Source organism: Cetorhinus maximus, chromosome 21 (assembly GCF_964194155.1).
Source record: "Cetorhinus maximus chromosome 21, sCetMax3.hap1.1, whole genome shotgun sequence".
Classification (NCBI taxonomy): Eukaryota; Metazoa; Chordata; class Chondrichthyes; order Lamniformes; family Cetorhinidae; genus Cetorhinus; species Cetorhinus maximus.
The window spans coordinates 75,067,365-75,094,905 of NC_135899.1; positions in this window are offsets into that span (position 1 = coordinate 75,067,365).

Here is a 27,541-nt window from a genome sequence, read left to right on the forward strand (position 1 = left end):
TTGTCAAAAGCTTGGCTAAAATCCATGTAGATAACATCCATTGCACTACCCTCATCAATCTTCCATGTTACATCCCCGAAAAATTCAATCAAGTTAGTCAGACACGACCTTCCACGCTGACTATCCTTGATTAATCCATGCCTTGCTAAATGATAGTTTACCCTGTCTCTCAGAATTGATTCCAATAATTTGTCCACTACCAAGGTCAAAGTGACTGGCCTGTAATTATTCATTCTATTCCTCAATCTCTTTTTAGTCAAAGGTACAATGTTAGCAGACCTTCATTCATGAGGCACCACACCTGTATCCAGTAAGGGTTTGAACTCGACTCGACTCAACCAATGCACTTCCACCCACCTCTCCAACTCATTCAAAAACTGTGGCAGGCATTTTGTTGATAACCGGATCCTACAAATGGCAGTGAGATGAATGACCAGTTAATAATTTATTTTGTGGATAGTGTTGGTTGAAGGAAGAATGTTGCCCAGGATATCAGAAAAACTACTCTTTTTGAAAAGTAGCACGGGACCCTTCACTTCCACCCGAACAGGCATACAGACAAGATTCCAGTTCAATGCCTCGTCTGACATCTTCTGTGAGAGCAGGGCTGCAAAACTTATGGGTCTGGAAAATACTCGTTTTTCATGTTCGGATTTGGACATATCTGAGCAGGCCAGTATGTCTTGTCCATCCAGAGTTGTGCTGAACTGAATGGGTTGTTACCCCTTCAGAGGGCAGTCAAATGAGTCAACTATGTTGGTGTGGGAGGGCCACACGGGCTGACTTCCTTCACTATAAGGGAAACTGCTGGGATGAGTTCATATAACGACCGAATGTGATCCATATGACCCTTCCCACCAACCTAATACTGACAGGAATCAGTGGCAATTTGATAAAGAAGGAGAAGCAGCAGCACAAAGATGACAAAATCAGGTAATAGTCAACACTTCTCCCATTCTCCTAGGGGTTGCTAACCCTGGTTGGACATATTCCAGTAGGTGTCATCACATGAACACCATCCTCCAATCACCCCTCTCCCACACTATTACTATTGGTTGTCCAACATGCCCAGACTTCCCTTTTCCTGACTTCTTTGATTGGATGATTCTTGACCATCAGTCAAACAGCTCCTTCTCCTTGCTTGTATTACATGACTGATTAAAAAGTCATGTTCAAAGAAAAATAAAAAATTAAACATAATTGTTCCTTTTCTTTAATCTTGGCATTATTCCTTAATATATTAAAGAGTGATAATCTGGTGCAGTTTTATTAATATAGTTGAAAATGGGTTTATCACAAAAACTATGCATTTTTAATGAGAGTCTCTAGTCCTCCACCTGTGAGTCACTGAAAATGACTTTTAAAAACGATACTGAACCATTAAGGAGTTTCATTGCTGCACATCAGTCAGTTTCTTTGTAAATTTAAAAGATTTTGAAATGAAAGACTTTTAAAACGTGCCTACAAGTGCCCTTGTGCCCAAGAAAATGAGCACAATTTGAAGAACCTCCTCAAATGTTTGCAAACGGGTGCAATCAGCAGAAGCTCACCATGCTCTTTATTTGCAATGTTGGGGGCATGGCCTGGTTTGTGGGTGGGTCTGGCTTTGGCGAAATGATTTTCAAACTAGCTTTAAAGATTACAAAAAACCAAACTTACACTTAAGTGGTCACCTTAGCAACTCCCAACAATAAGCAACAACAAATGAGCTAAGCGAAGCAAATTATTCTAATGCTATTTGAAATTCTTTACTGATACATATTATTTCAAGCATATTGAGAACACAGTGTTTTGCCAAGAGCAAAGTTATTGCCAAGGCTATTAACTTTGAAGCTTATTTTATGAAATCTATTTTTCATGCCTAGTTTGCAGAAGATTAATCTTTGTAGCTACTTTAATTTCTTATTTCTTAACATGATTTATGGGAAGGAAGGAGCTGAGGTAAAGATTCAACAATGGAATTGGCTCTCTGAAGTTAGAATGCAAGAGTGAAAAAATAATGCAGGGGAAAATAAGAGTAAAATGCAGATTGGAGCAGAATTGTAAAGCAGCCACTAGAGATGGCGCTGAAGAATGTTAGCAAATACTTGCATTTACTTAATAATCGTGATGCACATGATCCCTTTAAGAACTTCCCTTCTGCCCATTCTTGTGTTTATCTTAGCTACCACTTTAGACTTGAGTCTCTAATTTTGCATTCTTCCTTCCCTAGCCATTTCCAGGCTCCTTCCCACTTTCTTCAGCACCTTTATTCTTTCAGCACTTCCTTTCTCTCATGCCACTGATGCAAGATCGAGTGTTTCAGGGATGAATACTTTGCACTTCCCTTGGCACCTTCTGGCGGACATACTTTGGCATCCCTTGCCTCTCCCAGTGCACTGAGTACTGCGGAAAGTTTTGGTCTCCTTATTTAAAGAGGGATATACTCGCATGGGAAACCTTTTAGAGAAGGTTGACAAGTTGATTCCTGGTTTGAAGGGGTTTCTTATGAGGAATGTTGAACATTTAGGCCTATACTCATTGGAATTTAGAAGAATGAGAGATGATCTTATTGAAACACATAAAATCCTGAAGGGTCTCACCAGGGTGGATGCTGAGAGGAGGATTCCCCTTGTGGGGAAATCTAGAACTAGGGGACATGGTTTCAGAATAAGTGGTCTGTTTAAGCCAGAGATCAGGTGGAGTTTCTGCTCTCAGAGGGTCGTGAATCTTTGGAATTCTCTACTCCAGAAAGCAATGGAGGCTGGGTAAATGAATATATTCAAGTCTGAGTTAGGCAGATTTTTGATCTACAAGGGAGTCAAAAGTTATGAGGGACAAGCAGGGAAGTGGAGTGGAGTAGCAGGCTCAAGGGGCCAAATGGCCTACTCCTGCTCCTATTTCGCATGATCTTACATTAACAGTGACAACAACTGCCTCATTTTGGTCCCAACTCTTCCCTCCCTGCCACTAGCCCAGCTACCCCGGTAACCATCTTATCTTGCTCAATCCTTACAGGTTAGCTCAGCCCTCAATCTTGTTGGAATATCAGTGTTTACTGCCTGGCTCCATAATGCTCTCCAAAATGTATAACCATGTATAGAAGTTGAAAGCAAAGGAAAAGAGATGCAACCTTCAGTAAAAAAAAACTGTGGAGTAAAGTTGCAACCCTCATTGCAACCCTCCCTACCCTTGTTCCCAATGGTGGCACCTGTGAGATTGGGCATTGTTCTTTCACCCAAGAACCTAAGGAGCAGGAATAGGTCATTCAGCCCTCAAACCTGCTCTGTCATTCAATTAGATCAAGACTGGTCTGCACCTCAACTCCATTTCCTCCTTTGCTCAATATCATTCGATACCTTTGGCTAACAAATATTTATTGATCTCAGTGTTGAAAGTTTCAATTGACTCCCAGTATACACAGGGAGTCAATTCGAGGGGGAGAATTCCAGATTTCTACCACTCTGTCTGGAAGAAGCGCTTCCCGATGTGACTTTGCATACTTTCCAAAATGGGGTAAGTTTACTCACAAGCAGGTGCCAAACTCAGCAAAATGAGTTCAGCTATGGTCTAATGAAGTGTGGTAAAGGTCTACCGGACACATCAAGGACGCTTCATCCAGTCAATAATGCAGCTTCACACATTGTCCACCACACTGAGCAAACAGAACCATGCCTAATTCAGCAAAAACTCTGTGAACCCCCTAACTGATCCACTAAGATAATCAAGCAGCCTCCAGGAATTCATCCTTACTCATTCAAGTGAAAACACAATTAACTAGCAACTTACCCTCCATAACTGGACACACTATTTTCTCAGATGCCAGCTTAGGCTCAATGGGTTGCATTCTCTCATCTTTATGCCCGAATGTTGTACGTTCAAGTCGTTCTCCAAGGAATTGATTATCTAGGCATTCGCTCCAGTGCAGTGCTGAGGGAGTGCTGCACTGTCAGACGTGCTGTCTTTGAGATGAAGTGTTAAACAGAGGTCTGTCCTTTCAGATGCATGTAAAGCATCCTATGGCACTATTTCAAAGAAGAGCAGAGGAGTTATCCCCGGTGTCTTGTTCAGAGAGCAGGTGAGTCCTCGGTTTAACGTCTCATCCGAAAGATAGCATCTCCAACACTGCAGCATTGCCTCAGTACTGAACTGAACTGTCACCCTTGATTTTTGTGCCCAAGGCACTGGAGTGAAACTTGAATCCATAAATCTTCTGACTCAGAGGCAAGAGTGCCACCAACTGAACCATGGCTGACATTATCCTAACGCCAACCTTAAAACCTAACCTGTGCTCATTCTACATTGTAAATTGTAAAATAACTGAATTTCAAAAATTTGGCCTTGTATGATATTTATTTATCATATCAAAAGTCAACCTAATAGGGTGGGACTGAAGTCATATGTAGGTCAGGCCAGGTGGGACATTAATGAGCCTAGTTTCTGTGCCAATCCAGCATTTTTCATAGTTACCATGGAATTCCAACTTTCCTGTAACTCCCCACCAAACAGCACTGGGGGAGGAGCTTCGCCACACAGAGTGCAAGTTTGAAAAGGCAGCCCACCACCATTACCGTTCACAGCATTAATCGCCAGCGATGCCCTATATCCGGGGAACAATTTTTTTTAAAAAAACACAAATTACCTAAATTGTTGAATTTACTCCACAGCATGGATTTTAACTCACGGGCTTTGGGTTACTAGTTAACCAGCCATAATGAGAGGCAGCTGGACCCATTCTGATGCCTTTTAAGGAAACATTCCTTGCACATCATTGGAGCTGGTGCCGTCAGCTCAACATTTGAAAGAAACATTATGGCCAGAATTTTAGGTCCAGCAGGAGGGCGCCCGCCCGAGCGGAATGGACGTGAAATAGCATGAGGTGACGTCGAGCGAGCATCCCAACGTCATCGCACACTCATGCGGTATTTTGCTCGGGGAGCGCGCGCAGCAGTCAGAAGCGCACCGCCGACAATTAAGCGGGCAATTAAGCGGGCAATTAAGCCCATTAACGATGCAATTAACAGCAATTTTACCGTCTTCATTTACGGTTGGTCCAAGGGCCATTCTCCCAGGCGGCATTCGCATTTTTGCTCAAACCTCGATCCAGGGCGGGGTGAAATCTCCGTGGGGAAATAAAATTTAAAAAAGAGATATCTGGGGACTGGTTTTTTTTATGAGGATATGCTTTCAGCTGCTTGATTGTGCTGCATGGACATCATTTGCAGCATCTTTGTCATTTCCTTTATCCTGTGGAGGTCTGCAGCTCCCCTGGGGCAGCTGTCTGCCTTCAGGCAGCTCACTAAAAGCGCTTACCCGCACGTTTGGTCGGCGCCCGCCCTCTTCCCCGCCCGGGCCGCATCGAGGACTTCAATGCGCATTTCGCGCTGGCTGGGCGCTAATTGGCCATCCAACATGAAATCGCAGTCGAGGGGGCCTATCCCGGCTGGAGGCCCATTTCCCGTCTGCTTCCGCGCCCGCCAATCGCACGCACCCAACAAACGAAAAATTGAGGCCTACGTTCTTCATGCTCAATATGATCATTTTTACTACACAATGAAATGGAAAAGCTTCCTGGTTTTAGGTTTTCAAAAGATGTTGATTCCTATCTTAAAGCTGTCACCGGATTCACAATGAAGGCCAAAAGTGTGCTTGGTTCTTTAAATACTGTTTACTCATGAGAATGAATGCCCTGAAAGGAAGAAGGAAAGTAATCAATTGGTTCTCAGCAATGTAGAAAATCATTTGGGGCTACAGTGATAGATGAAATCTTTTACTCAGCATGGCAGGGTATCTGGGATTAGTACACAACCCAGCACTTAGGGAGTAAATCAGAGAAGTGTCAGCATTGAAACTGTATTGCCGGCAAAGGTGGACTGGGAGAGGAGTGGTGGGAATTCACTTCTCGCTCACCCACCGAGCTCTGTGCTTGAAATCCCAATACTTCTACCCTGCTGACGAGGGCATTGGTGAGGCCACACCTAGAGTACTGTACACAGCTTTGGCCTCCTTATTTAAGGGAGAATTTAGAAGAATGAGAAGGGGTGTTATTGAAAATACAAGAGGGGGCTGGACAGGGTAGATGCTGAGAGAGTGTTTCCCTTTGTGGGCGAATCTAGAACTAGGGGGCACAGTTTCAAAATAAGGGGTCTTCCATTTAAGACCAAGATGAGGAATTTCTTCTCTGAGTGTTGCTAATCTTTGGAATTCTCTATACCAAAAAGCAGTGGAGGCTGGGTCATTGAATATATTCAAGGCTGAGTTAGACAAACATTTGATCTACAATATGGGGGGAAAACAAGAAAGTGGAGTTAAGGTCACAAATTGATCAGCTAAGATCTTATTGAATGGCAGAGCAGGCTCGAGGGGCTGAAGACCTTACTCTTGCTACTATTTGTTATGTTCTTACATTCTCACACAGAATTGCTGCCTTCATGAGGAAATCAAATCTGTCAACAGGAATTCGGTTGTTATCACTCTTGCCTCTCAGTCGGAAGGGCATGGGTTCAGGTTCCACGTACTCCAGAACATGTAATCCATTTGACAGTCATACAGTAGTAGTAAGGGAGTGCTCCATCTACTCACCTCATAAATACCTGTTGATCTCAGTTTTGATTTGTTTAATATTCAACAGTTTTTGGGGGGGAGAGGATTTCAAATTCACATTAACCATTGTGTGAAGAAGTGCTCTTTGACACACATCTGAATGGCCTAGCTTAACTTTGAGATTATGCCTCCATGCTCTGGACTCTCCCACAGAGGAAATAGTTTCTCTCTATCCACCCCATCAATTCCTTAAATTATCTTAAATGCCCTAATTAGATGACCCCTTAATCTTCTATACTCAAGGAAATACTGGCCTATGTGCAACCTGTCCTCGGTTTTTGTACATTCCAACTTTCTATTAATAACCCCACAGCAAACTCAAGATATGATGAGCTCAAAGGACTAGTTTATTTGCACACACTCAAAACGCAAAAGGAGGGTCACATCGTTGTCTCCACACTCAGACAGTAAAGAGATGGATGGAGAAAAGAAAAATTTACAGTGCAGAGACCACAGAAAAAAAGAAATATTATTTCACATGGGTTCCAGAATCCAGAATCAAAGTCCAATGAGTATTCCTTCATAGAGGTCGGTGGGCTGCAAACTGATGCTGGGGAATTCACTTTTCCGTTGGTGTTGACTTCACATGATGAGATATGCATGCAGAGATGAATCAGTCTTATAGACGTTGGTACAGACTTCCAGATGAAGCAGTGTAGATGGGGCCAGGTGTTCAACCTGGGCACAGCTCCCTTCCTATGAGGTTCCCAGTTAGATAGTAAATAGCAGACTGAGCTTTGCAGTTCAGCAAGGCAATATTACTGGTTCCACAAGCCAGAGGCCATTGTCACATGACACCCAACTCTCCACACTGTCTTCGACAAAGGATGTGTATCCTTCATCTGGGTCTCCAAGATTGTTAAATGTCTCAACCATTAAGAATTGACAGGAAGGTTGCGGGGCCCTTTGTCTTAGCAGATGAGCAGACTCCTGTTGGCCAGCCTGGGTTCTGAAATGCAGGTGGCCTTTGTGTAGCCTTTTTTGAATTTGGTCTGTGCAGCCCACAGGGTGTTATTTGTGGCTACCCAAAGATAACAATATGTGAGTTTTCCTGATGCTGCCAGGTAGCTTCTTTTGTTCAGGAATTACTGACGGACATAGATTGAGCCAGTTTAAAGATCTTTGCCCAGTTTTTTTTTAAATAGCAATGAACATATATCTATATATTCCATTAAAAAAAGAGGGTGAGGTCTTAGTCCCTCACAATGGAGACGGGAATTTTGGTAGGCTAGAGATTAACAAAGGAAATTAGAAATGACAGGATGGAAATTTTGATTGTAACCTAATGGTGACCATCAAGCATTGAAACAGATGGATTAGGAGGTTTGATCTTTAATCCCAGTCTGGACTGAGTGCGATGTTTTTGGTTAGGGCAGCAGTTGAATCCATCAATTCTGCTGTTGTGCATCCCCGATTTCCATTGTTCCATCATTGGCAGTTGTGCCTTCAGCTGGCTGGATTCTAAGCTCTGGAATTTCCTCCCTAAACCTTTCCGCCTCTCTACCTCTCCCTTCCCTTTTAATGCAGTCCATAAAACCTACATCTTTGATGAAGTTTTGTTCACCTGTCTCAATAACTACTTACACTTAATGTCAAATTTTGTTTGATAACTATCCTGTGAAGCAACTTTGGGATGTCTTACTACATTAAAGGCACTATATAAATGCGAGCTGCTATTGTTTGACAGGGCAAACCAGCACCTCAGGCACAGTGTAAATTGAGGACATGGCCCCATCACTCAGTTGAAAAGAGTTTTAGTTCTGTTGATGTATATACTGTTTTAAAAGGTTTCATCAAATCCTAATCCATTTACAGTCCAATTCCAGAGTTGGAGATCACATAAATGAAACCAAATGACACCACAAACAAACCTTAATGGGCCTTGATTTTCTGGACACAACACTGGTACAACCTATATGTCTGCCTGAAAATACAAATCTAATTTCCTAAACATCCTAGAACCACTGGGACCTAAGGTTGTTTCAAGCAGCTAGGATAAGACATGCAGGCTTATTGCCACGCTAGGCCACAGAGACTCATAAACAATACAAAACCAGAATTACCTGGAAAAACTCAGCAGGTCTGGCAGCATCGGCGGAGAAGAAAAAAGTTGACGTTTCGAGTCCTCATGACCCTTCAACAGAACTGAGTAATATTAGGAAAGGGGTGAAATATAAGCTTATTTGTCCATTATGGTCCCTATCAGGAAGGAATTTAAGTCAGACACACGCCTGCAGGGAAACTACAACTCTTTGTAAACATGAGAATTACAATATAAACTGCCCAGATGAGCAAAAGGCTGGGAGATGGACAAAATGGGACTGAATTGTTTCCATTGTGGCGAAACCCTGCTGGATTCTTTAATGAAGGCAACTAATGTTTTTAAATTAAAGGTGATTTTTTTTCCTGAGTGAATTCCAGTGTTGAAATGATACTTGGGCTAAGAAAGCTTTACTTATACTACAGAAAAGGCACTGCTTGTATGTCAAGAGATACTCAGTACCCATCACTTACAGCGTTCCTACTTATCCTGTTCACTCACTTATGTTGGACAAATAACGCTAACCGCATATCATTTCCATATGCATCAATTACAAGGGGATGACTTATAATGCATTAAGTGCGCTGACAATTTTGGGCATTTCATGCTGCTGTTCACACCTAGTTGAAGAGTGATTCCTTAACAATCACAATTATTCCCTATTTCTCAGCACAAATTTCAGGCTCCCCAGAGGAAAAATAAGTTGAAAGCGTTTGAAGCCTGTAACTGTATCTAACCTGCCCCTAACCAGAATCACAGAATTACACAGTGCAGAAGAGGCCCTTCGGCCCATCGAGTCTGCACCGACACGTGAGAAACACCTGACCTACCTACTTAATCCCATTTACCAGCACTTGGCCCATAGCCTTGAATGTTATGACGTGCCAAGTGCTCATCCAGGTACTTTTTAAAGGATGTGAGGCAACCCGTCTCCACCACCCTCCCAGGCAGCGCATTCCAGACCGTCACCACCCTCTAGGTAAAAAAGTTTTTCCTCACATCCCCCCCTAAAGCTCCTGCCCCTCACCTTGAACTTGTGTCCCCTCATGACTGACCCTTCAACTAAGGGGAACAGCGGCTCCCTATCCACCCTGTCCATGCCCCTCATAATCTTGTATACCTCAATCAGGTTGTCCTTCAGTCTTCTCTGCTTCAGCGAAAACAACCCAAGTCTATCCAACCTCTCTTCATACCTTAAATGTTTCATCCCAGGCAACATCCTGGTGAATCTCCTCTGCACCCCCTCCAGTGTAATCACATCCTTCCTTTCATGTGGCGACCAGAACTGCACACAGTACTCCAGCTGTGGCCTCACCAAGGTTCTATACAACTCTAACATGACCTCCCTATTTTTGTAATCTATGCCTCAATTGATAAAGGCAAGTGTCCCATATGCCTTTTTCACCACCCCACTAACATGCCCCTCCACCTTCAGAGATCTATGGACACATACGCCAAGGTCCCTTTGTTCCTCAGAAATCCCTAGTGTCATGCCATTCATTGAATACTTCCTTGTCAAATTACTCCTTCCAAAGTGTATCACCTCACACTTTTTAGGGTTAAATTCCATCTGCCACTTATCGGCCCATTTGACCATCCCATCTATATCTTCCTGTAGCCCAAGACACTCAACCTCACTGTTAACCACCCGACCAATCTTTGGTCATCCGCAAACTTACTAATCCACACAGTCATCTATGTCGTTTATATAAATGACAAATAATAGGGGACCCAGCACAGATCCCTGTGGTGCGCCACTGGACACTGGCTTCCAGTCACTAAAGCATCCTTCTGTCATCACCCTCTGCCTCCTACAACTAAGCCAATTTTGAATCCACGTTATCAAATTACCCTGTATCCCATGTGCATTTGCCTTCTTTATAAGTCTCCCATGTGGGACCTTGTCAAAGGCTTTGCTGAATAATTGGTGTATCTTGGGGGCAACTGGAATAACTAGGAAATACAACCAGAAGTCATTTGGCACCCAATTTTGTCAACTGACTTTGGTTGTGGCCGGTTGTGATTTACTGGGAGCAGTTAATTTATGAACTGGGGCCTGACTGGCTGAATCAAGCATGCCCCATTCTTGTGTGCCAGTTTTAGACTGTATATGGTCCCCGTTCAAGTGTGTCATCAGGTTGTCACATTGTTTCCTGTGTGTCGGTTATCAGACTGGACAGAGTTTATATATGGTTATCAAATTTTGCCAGCTAGACACAGATGTGTGCATCAGATTGTACACAGGGATCCTTGAGATCTCTACAGCACCTGAAGAGTGAAGTTTGATGACTGTGGAAGCAGATAGCCCAGGAGTGCTTATAGTAACATGTGCACCTGATCATCTGCTGTCGTGCTTGTCCTCATTTCGCATGCAGCCCAAATGCACAGAGAAATTGCTGTCTAGTGTTCACTAAGGCCTCTGCAGCCTTCCTGAATATCCTGTTGCTGGCTGCTTTGATTTTTGCTGGGAGAAGCTCGGCCAGCTCATTAGCCAGACCCATACTGAGACTCCTTACCTCTGGTTTAAATGTGACTTTTGGGCAGCCTAACGTGAACAAATTTAAGTTGCAGCGTTTCAGGGACCGCAGGAAGAGAAAAGAGGAGAGATGTCAGTCCGACTCTGTCAAAGTCCCATTCCCAGCATCCTGTAATGGAATGGAATGAAAGTCACATTCCTAGAATCTGGTAAGGGAATGGGAAGAAAGTCCAATTTCCAGGATCCAGTGAAAGACACACTGTAACTCGATTTCATAATGCAAGCATTGCAAACTTTCCTCGCGCCCAAATTCAGTCTCAATAACAAACCCTAAGTAAACACCAGGAAAATCCCATTCTTCTGGGCACTGAGAGTAGACATTCGAAAGCTGTTGTTCTCTTCATGCAGCCTGCCCTGCCTTGAAAGATAAACAGGTCTCAGACTGAGCGTGCGATGGGACACTGACAGTGACAAATCAAGGTTACTATCTCTCCATTTAGGCATAGTCCACAGGATGGATACAGAAATGAGGAGGACTGCAGTAAACCATCTGAGTAAATATATAGTCAGAACAACTGATACCAGAATCTTTTGCATGAATCTACATTCATATCATGCGAATGATAAAATTCAACATACTCTTTAAGAGAGAAAGACTTGCATTTAGGTAGCGCCTTTTACGCCTTCAAAGCACTTTCCAGTCAAAAGAGCCTTTGAAGTGTAGTTACTGTTGTAATGTTGGTTGGAAATGCAACAAGCAATTTGCGCACAGCAAGCTCCCACAAAGAGCACTGAGATCATTACAAAATAATCTGTTTTGGTGATGTTAGTTGAGGGCTGAATATGGGGTCAGGACACTGGGGAGAAGTCCTCTCATCTCCTTCAAAATAGTGTCACAGGATTTTTTTTAGATCCACCTGAGAGGTCAGAAGGGGCCTTGGTTTAACATCTCATACAAAAGATGGCACATCCAACATTGCAGTGCTCCGTGAGCACTGGACTGGGAATGCCCATCTAGATCTTGTGTTCAAGTCTCTAAAACAGGATCTGAACCACAACTTTCTGACTCAAAGGTGAGAGTGCTACCCACTGAGCCATAGCTGACAATTTTACTGGAAAATGAACCGGTGCGGTAATGGCAGCATTTCTGGGAGGCATTGCTGCCTCTGACTTTAAATGGTGGCATTACACCAGCCAGCACGGGGAGCAGGCAAATCAGGTCAAATCAATGTGCCAACTCAAAGAGGAAGACCCCCGATGTGTCACTCAGTTTTTCAGACCTTTGGACAAGAAAACTGGAAGGGCTTTCTGACTCCCTAATCTGGGTCACTATCCTCTGACCCCCCCGCACTCCACCGCCCCACCAAACACCCCCTCCCTCCGCCCCCTCACCCCAACCGAGCCTCGAGAGGGCACTTGTCATTGGACTTTGCTATGACACATTAGCGGTTAAATGGCCTTCTGACATCTACTGCCTATCCTCAGCTGCAAAAATTCCAGAATGGGCTGTGGACTGATTCTCCATCCTAGACCCCCTTCCACGTCAACCCCCCACTCCGCCCTGCTACCGGCTCCTCCACCCCCCCCAACACCCACTGTCCCCAAGGGTCAGTGATTCAGGTGGGGAGAAAGAAGGAAAGGGAGGAAAGTCAATAAAAAAAGGAGGGAACAATGTACAAACCACGTTGATTGATTCTTATCTCATTATTCATGCTCTGTTATCTTATATAAATCTGCTGTCTGTAGCACCATCTATTTATAATAGACAGGCAGACAGACAGACAGACATGTGTTTGTGTGTCTGCACACATGAAAAAACATTCACAGATGCTGACACACTCACAGCCACTTCCCGTGAGCCTCAGCGTTGAGACGAAATGTGGGGCCCAAAGCCGCACTTGCTGGCAGTCAGACTGGCTCAGCAATCCTCCTTCTGATTGGCCGGCTCCGAACTCAGGCTTCCGATGCTGCCGGCCCAGCGCTCAACATGGAGGCACCTTGCTGACTTGCACAGCAGTGCAGAGATTAACAAGGTGGAAGCCAGAAGGTCTATCAGGATGGAAGAGAAACTCATCAGCCGGATCAGGATCTGCTGCAATAGGAGCCTTTCATGCTCGAGGCCCCATCGATGGGCCTGAAGCCTCCAGCTCCGATGGCCCTCGAGCCTGCTGCAGGGAGAATGCCTCCATTGAGCTGGCAGTCTTTGCACACGGCGGACGCCACTCTGCTGGTGGCAAAGTGCCAAGGAGGCTGCAAGTTCACACCTAATTGGGGTCTTCTTCACTAAATTGATGGCCTGCCCCCACGGTACAGGCTACTGATCCTCTTCCTAATGCCCCACCCTTCACCACCCCCACCCCCACCCCACCCCCTCACCACCAACCCCCCCAGCCCCAGGGAAACTTCCTGGAGGCAACAGTGGGGAGCCATCTCATGCAGCTCCACCCTACTTTCCCAGCCCTTCATCTGCCTCAAACTCCATCTCCATGGGACCAGGAAAATCCAACCCACACACACAGGTACCGCACATAAACACACAATTCATAGAAACTCAGCTATCTATATTTTGCCAATACACTGAAAGAAAATATCAAATTAGATAGAGGTAAATAAGGCCGAGCTTCAAGACCACGTCCATCAGTTTGAATATATCCCTGAGGTAGAGTGTGAAGCAGAAAATGATAAAAATGTTTGTAGGCCTATCAGAATGAAATGAAACGAAATTAGACTGAAGTAAATAATTTGAAATGTGTATCAGAGAACAGCGGGATCAAAGTGAAGCTGTATCTTACTGATTTGTGTCAAATTTGAACAAAGTTATAAGTCTCAGGTGCGGTCAGTGTTTGTTGTCAGTGCATGTTGACGGTGCATCTCTGTAACAGGACAAGCTAAGACAGCTTGGAAGCAGGCAAGGACAGCAGCCAATTTACACATAGTAAGATCCCACAAACAGCAATGAGATGAATGATCTGCTACTTTGGTGGCAATGTGGGCTGGGGAAGGAACAATAAGCAGAGCCCCAGAAGGACTCTTAGTAATTTCCCATTATGTGTACCTGAACTCAGTTTAACACCTAATCTGAAAGACACCATTTCCACCATTGCAAGTCCTTTATATATCAGCTGAGATTCTACGTTGTAATCCTTGGTGGGGTTTGAACCCGCTGCTTCCGACTCAGATTGCGACAAACTGAGCCAAGTTGGAACTTGGTGTAGTCTGATTATAAACGGGAAAGGACTGAATTTTTTTATGTTCTTGCACAGGATGTGAGCACTGCTGACAAGGCCAGCATTCGTTGCTCATCCCGAATTGCCCTTAAGAAGATTTTTTAAAATAAGGAACCTGCATTTCTTGATCTCTGGACACCTCAGAGAGCTTTGCAGCCGCTGAAATATTTTTGAAGTGTAGTTATTATGTAGGCAAACAGCAATGAGATAAACCAACAAATAACCTATTTTAATAGTTTGTTGAGAGGTGAATTTTCACCTGGGCAGAATATTCCACTTCTCTTCATCAAATAGTGCCGTTGAACATATCACAACCATCTGGGAGGGCAGACAAGGCCTTGGTTTAACTTTTCCTGTAATGAAATCTCCAGCAACATGCTCAACCAGAGTTGACATCTTTAATCACAGTTCTGGCAAAATCAAGACAGGCACAGACCTGAAATGAGGGGCCCGAGGGTTGTCACTGGAGGCTGCTGAAGAATCTTAAATAGGATTGGCCTAATGTTTGCCACTGCCTGATTGGCTCGTCACCAACAGATTTTTGGAATTGGTCCTTTAAAATGTGTTAGATACCTAATTTAGTTACTTGAGATTTCAAAGGTGGTGCAAAGCCTTCGGCAATAATGTTCTCGATTAGCTGTTCAATCTGCACCAATCACATGGCACTGGTACAAATGGCAGAAGGCAGCAGTCCACATTGTAACTCTTTCGAGTTATCAACAGTCACAGATTGTAACTCTTTCGAGTACATTCACAGTTCTTGGTTTCCGGGAGTGGGACATGAACCCACAACCTTCTGATTCAAAGGCGAGGGTGCTATGAACTGAGCCACAGCTGACACCTCCAGTCCACATTGTAGTTGTAAATAGCTTGGCACATCCTTTACTTTCTAAATTGATGGATTGACATTACTGCAGAACTTTGGACCACATCCTAATTACACTGTCCGTCGAGGCAGCAGCTCTAGCTATCTTGGACAAGATAATAGCTTCCTTACAAAAGGATGACTGCCAAGCTGGCATGATCAAATGTGTCACTGTGGGTCAGTTGTTAGCACTCTCATTTCCGCACCAAAAGGCCATGGGTTCAAGTACACTAGAGAGACTTACACGCATCTAGACTGACGTTCCCACTGCATTACTGAAGGAGTGTTGCACTATCAGAGGTGCTATCCTTTGAATTAAACAATAATCCATGGCTACCTCTGCCTCTCAAGCGGACATAAAATATCTTGCAGCTCTATTTTCACCACTTACCTGGGTTCCAGGGCCTCCATGGCTGTTCCTCCTCCTGCAGTACCAGCAGTGGCCATCACCCCTGGTGGCGCAGCTGGGACTGAAAAGCTGCCAGCCTCTGATTGGCTGTTATCTCTCGGGGGCGGCACCATCCTTTAGGCCCCAGGGACACTGATGGCTGGCAGGTAAATGCCTGATTGGATTTAGCTCTCATCCAGGCTCCTGGAAATGGACGCAGCATAGCTGCCACTGGCCCTCCAGCCTGTGGACAGGCCCACCACTGCAGCCATTACCCTCAGCCCGTTAACTCCAAAGCCATTTGTCTTTCCATCGATGCCGCCTGACCTGCTGAGCATTTCCACCATTTGTTGGTTATTAAAACAAATGCTCTTACCTGTATGCATCTCCCAGATGATAGGTTTGGAAAAGTGTTAGCCCCCACAGTGGACTGAGAATTGTGCAGCTTTGAGTGTAATTTGCCAGAAGCTGGCACTTTGGTACTTACAAGCTGTCGATTGAAGAAGCTGCATTGGATACCGCGCAGAGGGAACTGAAACAAGGAATTCACATGTAAGTGGACGATGATGAGCCGCAGCTGGATTTGCTTTTCCCAAGGAAGATGAGTGATGTAAATTAGTCAGGCTCCTTGAAAGAACATGACAATGACTAAGAGTCTCTGTGGCTAATCCAGAGCTGAAAGCAAGTGTGGATTTATTGTTAGTGAGCTAATCATTAAGGGAGAGCTGTGATCAGGAGGGAAAAGAGAAATAGGAATGTTATCAAGAGTGCAATTATAGACTGTTCCCTTGAGGCCTAAATGTATTACAGAGCTCGGTTTAAAGACAGATTATTGAGGGATGCCATTGGAACAATTCTACAGTGAAAGATCTTTCCCGGGAGTAAAGGGAATCCAAATGTGAGGCATAGATTGTCTGTTGCTTAGCTGAACTGTAATTGACTCCATCAGATTTACTGGACTTTATAATTCCCACTTATTCTAGGCATGTTACTGAGTAGCATGCAGCCAGGCCATTCCTTATCTTAGTTTTTCTTTTAATTGAGTCCTAGGTCCAAAAATTGAAAACAAGTTTCAAACAGTGCAGTGCAGTATCCAGAGCCTTTCCACATTGAGCTGTTTTGCCTGTCTATGACACCTGTGGGATGCTAATAGGTTATTTGTTTCAAAAATAGTACATAAAGGTGCTGTGGATTTTTTTGAAAGCACATTATGAAATAATTTGCTTCATTTATAACTCTCATTCTAATGGGCTAAAAGTATAAATGAAAAATGCTGCAATAAAAAAGAGCCAATTTAGCAGAGAGAGACTGTTTATAAACAGTTTGAGCTTAATCTCTTGCTATAATGAACTTGATGTAACAGACAGGTTTCTTACTTGAAGCAGATAACTTTATTACAGGCCTCTTTTAGAAGCTACATGCTTGAACCAGGTCCATGACTAGAAACCGTGCCCCCCCCACCAAGATTAGCCTGTGCATAGGGCTCATTCGTCAGAACAATCACGTTTTTTAAATTCATTCATGGGATATGGGCTTTGCTGGCTGGACCAGCATTTATTGCCCATCCCTAGTTGCCCTTGAGAAGGTGGTGGTGAGCTGCCTTCTTGAACCGCTGCAGTCATGTGGTGTAGGTACACCCACAGGGAGGGCATTCCAGGATTTTGACTCAGCGACAGTGAAGGAACGGCGATAGATTTCCAAGTCAGGGTGGTGAGTGACTTGGAGGGGAATTTCAGGTGGTGGTGTTCCCATCTATCTGCTGCCATTGTCCTTCTAGGTGGTAGTGTTCGTGGGTTTGGAAGGTGCTGTCTAAGGAGCCTTGGTGAATTCCTTCAGTGCATCTTGCAGATAGTACACACTCCTGCTACTGTGCGTCGGTGGTGGATATGGTACCAATCAAGTGGACTGCTTTGTCCTGAATGCTGTCAAGCTTCTTGAGTGTTGTGGGAGCTGTCCTCATCCAGGCAAGTGGAGAGTATTCCATCACACTCCTGCCTTGTGCCTTGTAGATGGTGGACAAGCTTTGAGGAGTCAGGAGGTGAGTTACTCGTCACACAATTCCTGGCCTCTAACTGCTCTTATAGCAACCGTATTTATATGGCTAGTCCAGTTCAGTTTCTGCGCAATGGTAACACCCAAGTTGTTGATAGTGGGGGATTCAGTGATGGTAATGCCAATGAACATCAAGGGGCAATGATTAGATTCTATCTTGTTGGAGATGGTCATTGCCTGGCACTTGTGTGGTGCAAATGTTACTTGCCACTTGTCAGCCCAAGCCTGGATGTTGTCCAGGACTTGCTGCATTTGGACTTGGACTGCTTCAGTATCTGAGGAGTCACGAATGGTGCTGAACATCGTGTAATCATCAGCGAACACCCCAACTTCTGACCTTATGATGGAAGAAAGGTCATTGATGAAGCAGCTGAAGATGATGGTTGGGCCTAGGACACTACCTGAGGAACTCCTGCAGTGATGCCCTGGAGCTGAGGTGACTGACCTCCAACAACCACAAACATCTTCCTTTGTGCTAGGTATGACTCCTACCAGTGGAGATTTTTCCCCCTGATTCCCATTGATTCCAGTTTTGCTAGGGCTCCTTGATGCTACACTCAGCCAAATGCTGTCTTGATGTCAAGGCAGTCACTCTCACCTCACCTCGGGAGTTTAGCTCTTTTGTCCATGAGGCCAGGAGCTGAGTGGCCCTGGCAGAACCCAAACTGGGCGTCAGTGAGCAGGTTATTGCTAAGCAAGTGCCGCTTTATAGCACTGTTGATGACCCCTTCCATTACTTTACTGATGATCGAGAGTAGACTGATGGGGTGGTAATTGGCCGAGTTGGATTTGTCCTGCTTTTTGTGTACAGGATATACCTGGGCAACTTTCCACATAGCCAGGTAGTTACCAATGTTCTAGCTGTACTGAAACAGCTTGGCTAGGGGCTCAGCAAGTTCTGGAGCACAAGACTTCAGTATTATTGCCAGAATATTGTCAGAGCCCATAGCCTTTGCATTATCCAGTGCCTTCAGCCATTTCTTGATATCAAGTGGAGTGAATCGAATTGGCTGAAGACTGGCATCTGTGATGCTGGGGACCTCTGGAGGAGGCTGAGATGGATCATCCACTCGGCATTTCTGGCTGAAGATTGTAGCGACTGCTTCAGCTTTATCTTTTACACAGATGTGCTGGGCTCCCCAATCATTGAGGATGGGGATATTTGTGGAGCCTCCTTCTCCAGTGAGTTAATTGTCTACCACCATTCACGACTCAATGTGGCAGGACTGCAGAACTTAGATCTGATCCATTGGTTGTGGGATCACTTAACTCTATCACTTGCTGCTTATGCTGTTTGTTACGCAAGTAGTCCTGTGTTATAGCTTCACCAGGTTGACACCTCATTTTTAGGTATGCCTGGTGCTGCTCCTGGCATGCCCTCCTGCACTCTTCATTAAACCAGGGTTGATCCCCTGGCTTGATGGTAATGGTAGAGTGGGGGATATGCCAGGCCATGAGGCTACAGATTGTGTTCGAGTACAATTCTGCTGCTGCTGCTGATGGCCCACAGTGCCTCATGGATGCCGTGTCTTGAGTTGCTAGATCTGTTTGAAATCTATCCCATTTAGCACCGTGGTAGTGCCGCACAACACGATGGAGGGTATCCTTAATGTGAAGGCAGGACTTTGTCTCTATAATGACTGTGCGGTGGTCACTCCTACCGCTACTGTCATGGACAGATGTATCTGCGGCAGGCAGGTTGGTGAGGATGAGGTCAAATATGTTTTTCCCTCTTGTTTGTTACTTCACCACCTGCCGCAGACCCAGTCTAGCAGCTATGTCATTTAGGACTCGGCCAGTAGTAGCGCTACCGAGCCACTCTTGGTGGTGGACATTCAAGTCCCCCACGCAGAGTACATTCTGTGCCCTTGCCACCCTCAGTGCTTCCTCCAAGTGGTGTTCAACATGGAGGGCACTGATTCATTAGCTGAGGGAGGGCAGTATGTGGCAATCAGCAGGAGGTTTTCTTGCCCATGTTTGACCTGATGACAGGAGACTTCATGGGTCCAGAGCCAATGTTGAGGACTCCCAGGGCAACTCCCTCCCGACTGTATACCACTGTGCCGTCACCTCTGCTGGGTCTGTCCTGCCCATACCCAGGGATGGTGAGATCTGAGACATTATCTGTAAGGTATGATTCTGTGAGGATGACTATATCAGGCTGTTGCTTGACTAGTCTGTGAGACAGCTCTCCCAATTTTGGCATCCCCCAGATGTTAGTAAAGAGGACTTTGCAGGGTCGACAGGGTTGCACGGCAATTGCCGTTGTCGGGTGCCTAAGTCAATGCCAGGTGATCCGTCCGGTTTTATTCCTTTTTTGTGACCTTGTAGCGGTTTGTTACAAGAGGGCTGTTAAGAGTCAACCACATTGCTGTGGGTCTGGAGTCACATGTAGACCAGACCAGGTAAGGACAACAGATTTCCTTCCCTAAAGGATATTAGTGAACCAGATGGGTTTTTACATATGGTTTCAGACTTCTGGAATTTATTGAATTCAAATGCCACCCTCTGTCATGGTGGGATTCGAATCCGGGTCCCCAGAGTATTATCCTTGGTCTCTGGATTATTAGCCCAGCGACAATACCACTACGTCATCACCTCCCCTCCCACGTGACCCCTAATAGGCAGTAGGAAAGGTTATACCTTCAATCACTAAATTTCCTCTCACTTTAGTGTTTTTTTACATTTCCTATATACAAAGAAGACTTTAATCCTAAACATATACATATAAGCAGGTCAGGCAATTAAAGGTGAAGTCTCTGAGGTGGTTTTCTAACTCGGTTAAGGCAGCGTGGCTCCACCACTTGAGCTTCTCCCACTGCATCGACCTGATCAGAAACTGCAGCATCAGGTACATCTTAGAAAGTGGCAGTTTCGGGTCAATCTATCACCTCAGGGATTAAAGGTTTGACATCAATTACAGACAGAGTAGCTGGTTGCTGGAATATCTCTCTACTCCTTAGATGATCCATATGTTTTCGAACAATCCGGTCTTCCACTTCCACTTGGAATGACAAGGATCCAGTTTGAGAGACAATTACACCAGGAACCCAACTAGGTCCATTTCCAAAATTCCGCATGAAAACTGCATCTCCCACAGTAAACCTTCGAGCTTTGCTATGAACAATGTGATTCAATTTCTGACTACTCTGATTCTTCTCTACCTTCCCCTCTAAGTTTGGAAACACCAGACTTGACTTTGTACGAAGCTGCCGTTTCATCAATAATTCAGACAGTGTTGAACCTGTAGTTACATGAGGAGTCGGGGAGAAGAAAACGTGAAAGTCGAGTTTCTAGAGTAACTTCAGATAACTTCTTCATTCCTGATTTGAAAGTTTGCACTGCTCTTTCAGCTAACCCATTTGATGAGGGATGATGTGGTGCTGTTTTAATATGTTTAATTCCATTTCAACTCATGAATCTCTGAAATTCTGTGCTAGTGAAGACAGTACCATTATCCGAAGCAATGACTTCCGGTAGGCCATGTACACTAAAACATTGGCACAGCTTTTCAATAATCGCACACAATGTAGGTGATCTCACTTCATACACATCCATCCACTTAGAATGCATATTGAGCATCAATAAAAACATGATACTTAAAAATGGACCTAGATACTCTATATTTAGTTTAATCCAGGGTCAACCAGGCCACTCCCACGGATGCAGTGGAGCTGAAATGGGCAACTTCTGTTGTTGCTGACACTGGAGACAGGGCTTGACCATGCTTTCAATGTCACTGTCTATGCCTGACCACCAGACATAGCTTCACGCAAGCATCTTCATCTTCAGTATGCCTGGATGCGCACTGTGAAACTCTGTCAAGAGTGGTTCTCCTCCTTGCGAAGGGATGATGACTCTTGGTCCCCACAACAAGATTCCATCTTGACAACTGAACTCTGTTTTACAGGCATGGACTGGTCTTACCTCTTTAGACAATTGTGAATTCGATCACCCTTGCAATACAAGGTCTTGGACTTTTGATTAAATTGGGTCTCTGTCCAATTCCTTATTTGCTTCGCACACACTGGCGAAGAGTCCAAGAAATTCAGCGCAAGCACAACTTCTTGTGGCACTGGAGCATGTACAATGCTACCTTGTAATGGGAGACCACTGCGTCCGCATGTGCAATATACACACCAGGACGGTGCATAAAGCTGTACTCATACACCAATAAAATCAAAGCCCAACATTGAATTCTTGCTGAGGCTATTAGTGGAATGGCTTTATCCTCACTGAATAAATGGTTTATGGTCTGACACAAGGGTGAAATGTCGTCAGTGCAGATACTGGTGGAATTTCTTCACTCCAAATATCACTGATACACTTTCCTTTTCAAGTTGTGAATAACCCTTCTTGGCTGCAGAGGGGGTTCTGAAGACATAGCCTATTGGCCTTTCTGATCTGGTTTCTGTCTCATCTTCTTCTATTTGCCGCAGGGTTTTGGCTCGTCCTTCACTTTGATTTCACAGTCGGCCAAATTTCTCCCTGGTGAAATCTTATCTTGGTTCAGTTCGGCGGTGGAGCTACCCATGGCTTCGTTAGCCACTCGCATCATGGAAAGTTCCACAACTTTTCCTTCTAATGCCTCTTTTGTTTCAGTCAGCTGATTCTTCAGCTCTTCAGTCTCTTTCTTGTATCGCTTGGTTTCCTCCTGGAACATTGAACATTATTGGATCCTCTCTGTCAACTGTTTCTTCAGTTTTTTCAGAGTGGAACTAAATTCATTTTGTTTCTTGTCATGATTTTCCTGTGGAACCAACTCTGACCTGAGGGATCCTTGCAGCCTGTGAAGGTCCTTCAATTCTCCTAACTCATTCTGAAATACACTGTCATATTCCCTTATCAACTCAGGAACTCCTCCTGTTCTCACTTGAAATATTTCTGACCTATTGATCTTAATTTTTTGTAATCAGTCGTGGCCCAGATGACTAGGTCCTTCAACTGTCACTATGATCATTGGGAGCTGGGCTGTCTGTTGCCTATAGGATACGGGTACTGTGGCGATGCCCTTTGCTTGTATTGACTCGCCAGTGTAGGTCTTCAGTTGAGCCATAGTTTGCCCCAGATTCAGTGGCTGGATACCTTCATTTAGGTATTTAAATGTGTGTTTTCCCACCACTGTGGTTGAGGCTCCCGTATCTACCTCCATGATTACAGGCTTCCCATTCACATGAAGGGCAAGGTCATTGGTTCGATTTTTACTACCTTGTCATTGTACAGGGAATAGATGTCAGTATCGGGAGCTTCAGGTTCTATTATATTATTCACTTTAATCATCTTGGTCTGCTTCCTTATGGGCTGTCTCGATTTTGCCCTGCATTGCTTTATTACGTGTCCTTTCTTGTGGCAGTAATGGTATTCTGCCTCCTTGAATCTGCAGGTGCCCGGTACATCTGTAACAGATTAACTTCGGAGTTGCTGCTGAATTGTTTCCACTAGACCTTTCCGTTTTTTGAGCAGCAGAGACTGTCTCTCGCTTTTCTTCTGTGTAACTGGTTTTCGCACCGCGCCTGGCAGTATGTTCCCACCCCAACTGAAGACTAGCGTCATGTTGCACATTCAGTAAAGCCTGTGCGCCCCTCACTGCGATTTCCATGGCTAGCGCTATTTCCATGGCACGCCTCAAATCAATGTTAGCTTCTGCAGGTAAATTTCTTAAGAACTGATGTACTCACATTCACAAGGTGAGGTGCAGCATCAGAGCTACTCTACCCTCTCACCAAAAGTAAGAACTCAGTGTACCCAACAGGTTTCTTACTTGAAACAGATAACTTTATGACAGGGCTCTTTTAGAAGTTACATGCTTGAACCAGGTCCACAACTACAAATTGCCACCCCCCGCCCCCCACGATTAACCCACGCTTAAGGCTCATTCATCAGAACAATCATGTGACCCCTAATAGGCGGTAGGAAAGGTTATACCTTCAATCACTACACTTGCACTTGCAAATAATGTGACTTTTACCTGGTCAAAAACAGGTCAGTCTGTGCGCTTGAAAACGATGGGGCTTTGGCGACTATCACTGATGTATCTGTTTAGCAAGTTTCTTCCTGGTTTGATAAGTGAAAATTCAGCTTTGATGCAGCAGGTCAAACGTTCACCCAGAAGCGGCTGGAAAGGTTAACTTTCAAAGCTGGTTTGTAACCAGTTGAAACCCTACTTTTTAAAAGTATACTCCAAAAATAACAGTGTGAATCGCACCTGGAGTCAGCCATAGATGGACAAATGAAAATAATTCACCAAGGTGAGCGGCAGGGCAGTTAGTTGGGTGCAAAGCGCCAACTTTACAGTGGCCCAGGTTTTCACTACTGAGGCAGGTAGCTCAAGGACCCGCCTCATTAAAAAGGCCCCCGAATGGTGTGATCTTTACTCTGGGGTTGAAGGGTTGGGGGGGTGGGGGGGGTGTGGTTTGGGGGTAAGATGCAGAATGGAGTTGGGCATGCGACTCATGGAAGTGGAGCGTAGGTGACCATGTGAAGGTGGCTGAGTTCAAGGAAAGCTGGTTAAAAGGCCTGCCTTGGTTTTCCAGGACTTTGTCCCAGTTGTATTGTGACGTTTCATGTCCTCTAGCCCTCACCGAAGGTGCTGAAAGCATTCTTGCCAGTTGCACCTATGTCCCAAGAAAATCTTTCAAAAAGAAATTAATAGGAATGATTATTTTGAATAATTACCACTATGGCAGCAGTCCAACACAATCCCTTCAAACACCTTATTTCTCCAGTCACAGGTGAGCTTCTGAGGTGACGTTGGTCACATATAGTTACTTCCTCACCTGCCCACCCTTCTCACATGGCCCCTTATACCCTCCGTGTCAACCCATGCCAATCCATTCCCTACCCACCCCTGATGGCCCCTTATACCCTCCATACCAACTCATTCTAACCCATGCCCCACCTGGCCCCTTATACTCTCCATGCCAACTCATGTCAACTCACCAGGTATCCACCATGGGCAGATCTCAGGAACCATGTTGAGATTAAGTAAAATAAAGTTCGAAAAATCTAATACAGCCTTCACTGCATTTTTAAAAAACTCCCATCCTTGAAACCCAAAGCTTTTAAATGTCAAGTGGTTAATCTCTTATAAAAACAAACACACATATCTTTATTCTACATCAAAGGCAGCTAAACCTTTAATAGGCTCTTTAAGCTACCAATTAAACTGTAAACTCAAAGCCCCTGCTGAGATTATTGTAGCTTTTGGAAGTCAGCCAAGCATTCATAAAGATCCCTTCGGGCGATGTTAACAAATGTTTTTAGAACTACTCAGACAAATGCCATATCTAGCCAAATATTTCATTTTTAACTCTCACTGCCAACTGCAGCCAGGTCTTTTTAAAGTTTAAGGATGGGTTCATTTAAAAACCTTCAGGTCATGAAAGTTATACAGACCTTACCTGCCCTTTAAGAGCTACTCTATAAATTTGTGACTCCCAAGCTATAGGTTAAGCCCCTTGCAGGACCCAAACTGGGGCCTGTTTTAACTCAGCACAGAGTTCAAAATGGCCCTGTTGAATTTGGGTTTCTCTCATGTGTGAATCACACGCTGCCCCCTCTGCCTTACTGGCAAAAATGGAATCTTTCAGAAATGGGGGCCGGACTTATATACCTGGGTCCCATCTGCCATTTTAGAAGCTCTGCGGAGTCTCCATGACTTTGCAAAAATCTGGGCCACTGGCTTTATGTGGGGTTTGAATGAGTGTTGGTAGAGAGAATTTCCCACTGTTTGTGCTCTATATCCCATGCTGCTGGTGTCAGGATATCTCAATCTAAGAATAAATTAGTGTAACAGAGACTGAAGTTCACAATACTGATATGACAGCAAGAATTTTTCAGTCAAATTCAGTAAAGCTCCTGTCAAAATAAGCCCTCAGATAGTATATCTGTTTCCATAATAAAGAATTAATGCACTGAAAAATATTTATTAACGAGTTTCCTACACAATTATAGTGATGCACTTACCAATGAAGTATGAGACTCTCTATCTATAATAATTTGTAGCTCTCTTGTGCTTCTGAGTGTTTAATGGGCCTTAGACTGACTAATGTGAGAGTCATGTACTAAATATAATGACTAGAGATATCTCTTTAACTGTCCATTCACCTCTCCTCAAGGATCAGTATGAATGATGTGGAATTTGTTTCCTTATCTGTGAATTCCTTCCTTGCTGTTGCTTAATTCCTTTAAAAAAAATTAGCAACTGAATCTTACAAATCAGAAAGGAACAACAAAACCTTGCATTAATACGGTTCCCAAAATTGCTTTTCAGCCAATGAAATGCTCTTATGTGAAGTCAGTGCTGTGATGGAGGCACCCAGTGTTGACACAGCAGAGTTCCAAAGACAGCCAAAGAGACAAGCAGCCAGTTAATCTGTTTCTGATGGCATTGGTTGGGGAAGGTCTTGATTGGTTGGTGCAGGACTCGGTAAGAGCTCCCTAAGCTTTTTAAAATAGGACATTTTTATAACCATCTGAACAGACTTGAGTTACTGACTCATCCCAAAGACAATAAGAACTTGCTTTTCTCTAACAAGTTTAACATACTAAAACATCCCAAGGTGCTTCACAGGAATGCTACAAAACAGAATGTGGCACCAAGTCATATGAAGAGATATTAGGACAGGGAACAAAAAGATTTGTCAAAGAGATCGGCTTTAAGGAACACCTTAAAGGAGGAGAGAAGTAGAGAAGCAGGGAGATTTAGGGAAAGAGTTCCAGAGTTTAAGGCCAAACCAGCTGAAGACCATCAATGGTGGTGCAATAATGAGCATGGGGAATGAGCAAGAGGCCAGTCGAAGGGGTGCAGAGATCTCGGAGCCTTTAGAGCTGGAGAAGGTTATGGAGATAAGGTGAGATGAAGCCATGGAGAGATTTGGACACAATTTCAACAAATGTAGAAACATACTTAGTACAACAAGGCACTGTGAAAAACATTCTCTTGATGGTTAAAGGTCTCTCAGTCAAGCTTACATACATAACATTGCAGTTTAAAAGGCTGCCTACTAACATTGATCTCTCCAGGACTCTGCAGTCTAATCTCAGTGTTGAGTAGATCAAACTGATTGTTTCACTTCACTCCTCAGTGTGTCCTTTAAGCTTTGAAGGATTTATCTCTCAGTTTTTTTTGCCAATTTCTTCCGGTATCATGCCAAGAAAGCCGCCTTGCTCTCCGAGATAGGAATCTTACTGTGTATAATATATTGATTTATGGATTGTAATTAGGCAATGTGGCTTACAGCTGATCTTATAAACCATAAAGATTAAGTTCCAGTGGTTTATTGATGATATCTAAGCCCTGATTTAATTACAAGTTTCAATGGTATCAGCCGAGGTTCAGTGGGTAGCACTCTTGCCTCTGAATTAGAAGGTCATGGATCCAAGTCCATTCCCAAGGCTCAAGCACATAATCCAGACTCAAGGTGCTGTCTTTCAGATGAGATGTTAAACCGAGGCCCTGTCTACCCTTTCAGGCAGGTAGGGAGTCTTTGCAGTGAGCATATTGACAGCAGTGTTTCCTACATTACAACAGTGACCACATTACAAAAGTACTTCATTGGCTGTAGAACACTTTGGGACATTCGACATTTCAAAAAGTAATATATAAAGGCAAATCTTTCTGTCTTCAACACCCTTGTACTTAGGCGTGACGTATAAGCAGAGGCCCTTGTTACATCACTGCACTAGAAATTCCATAGGGTTATATTTGATATATGACACAGAACCCTCTTCTCTTCTGCCGCATGGGGCTGCATTTTACGTCCCAGGCGTGTTTCTGGCAGAGGGCACGCAAAATAGGGTGGGTACCTGCACCACCACCTTCCTGCCCATCCCTGGGCTCACCCTCATAATATGGGGAGTGGGCAGGTGCCGGAATTGGCAGCCTGCCCACCATATTGAAATGTAACCA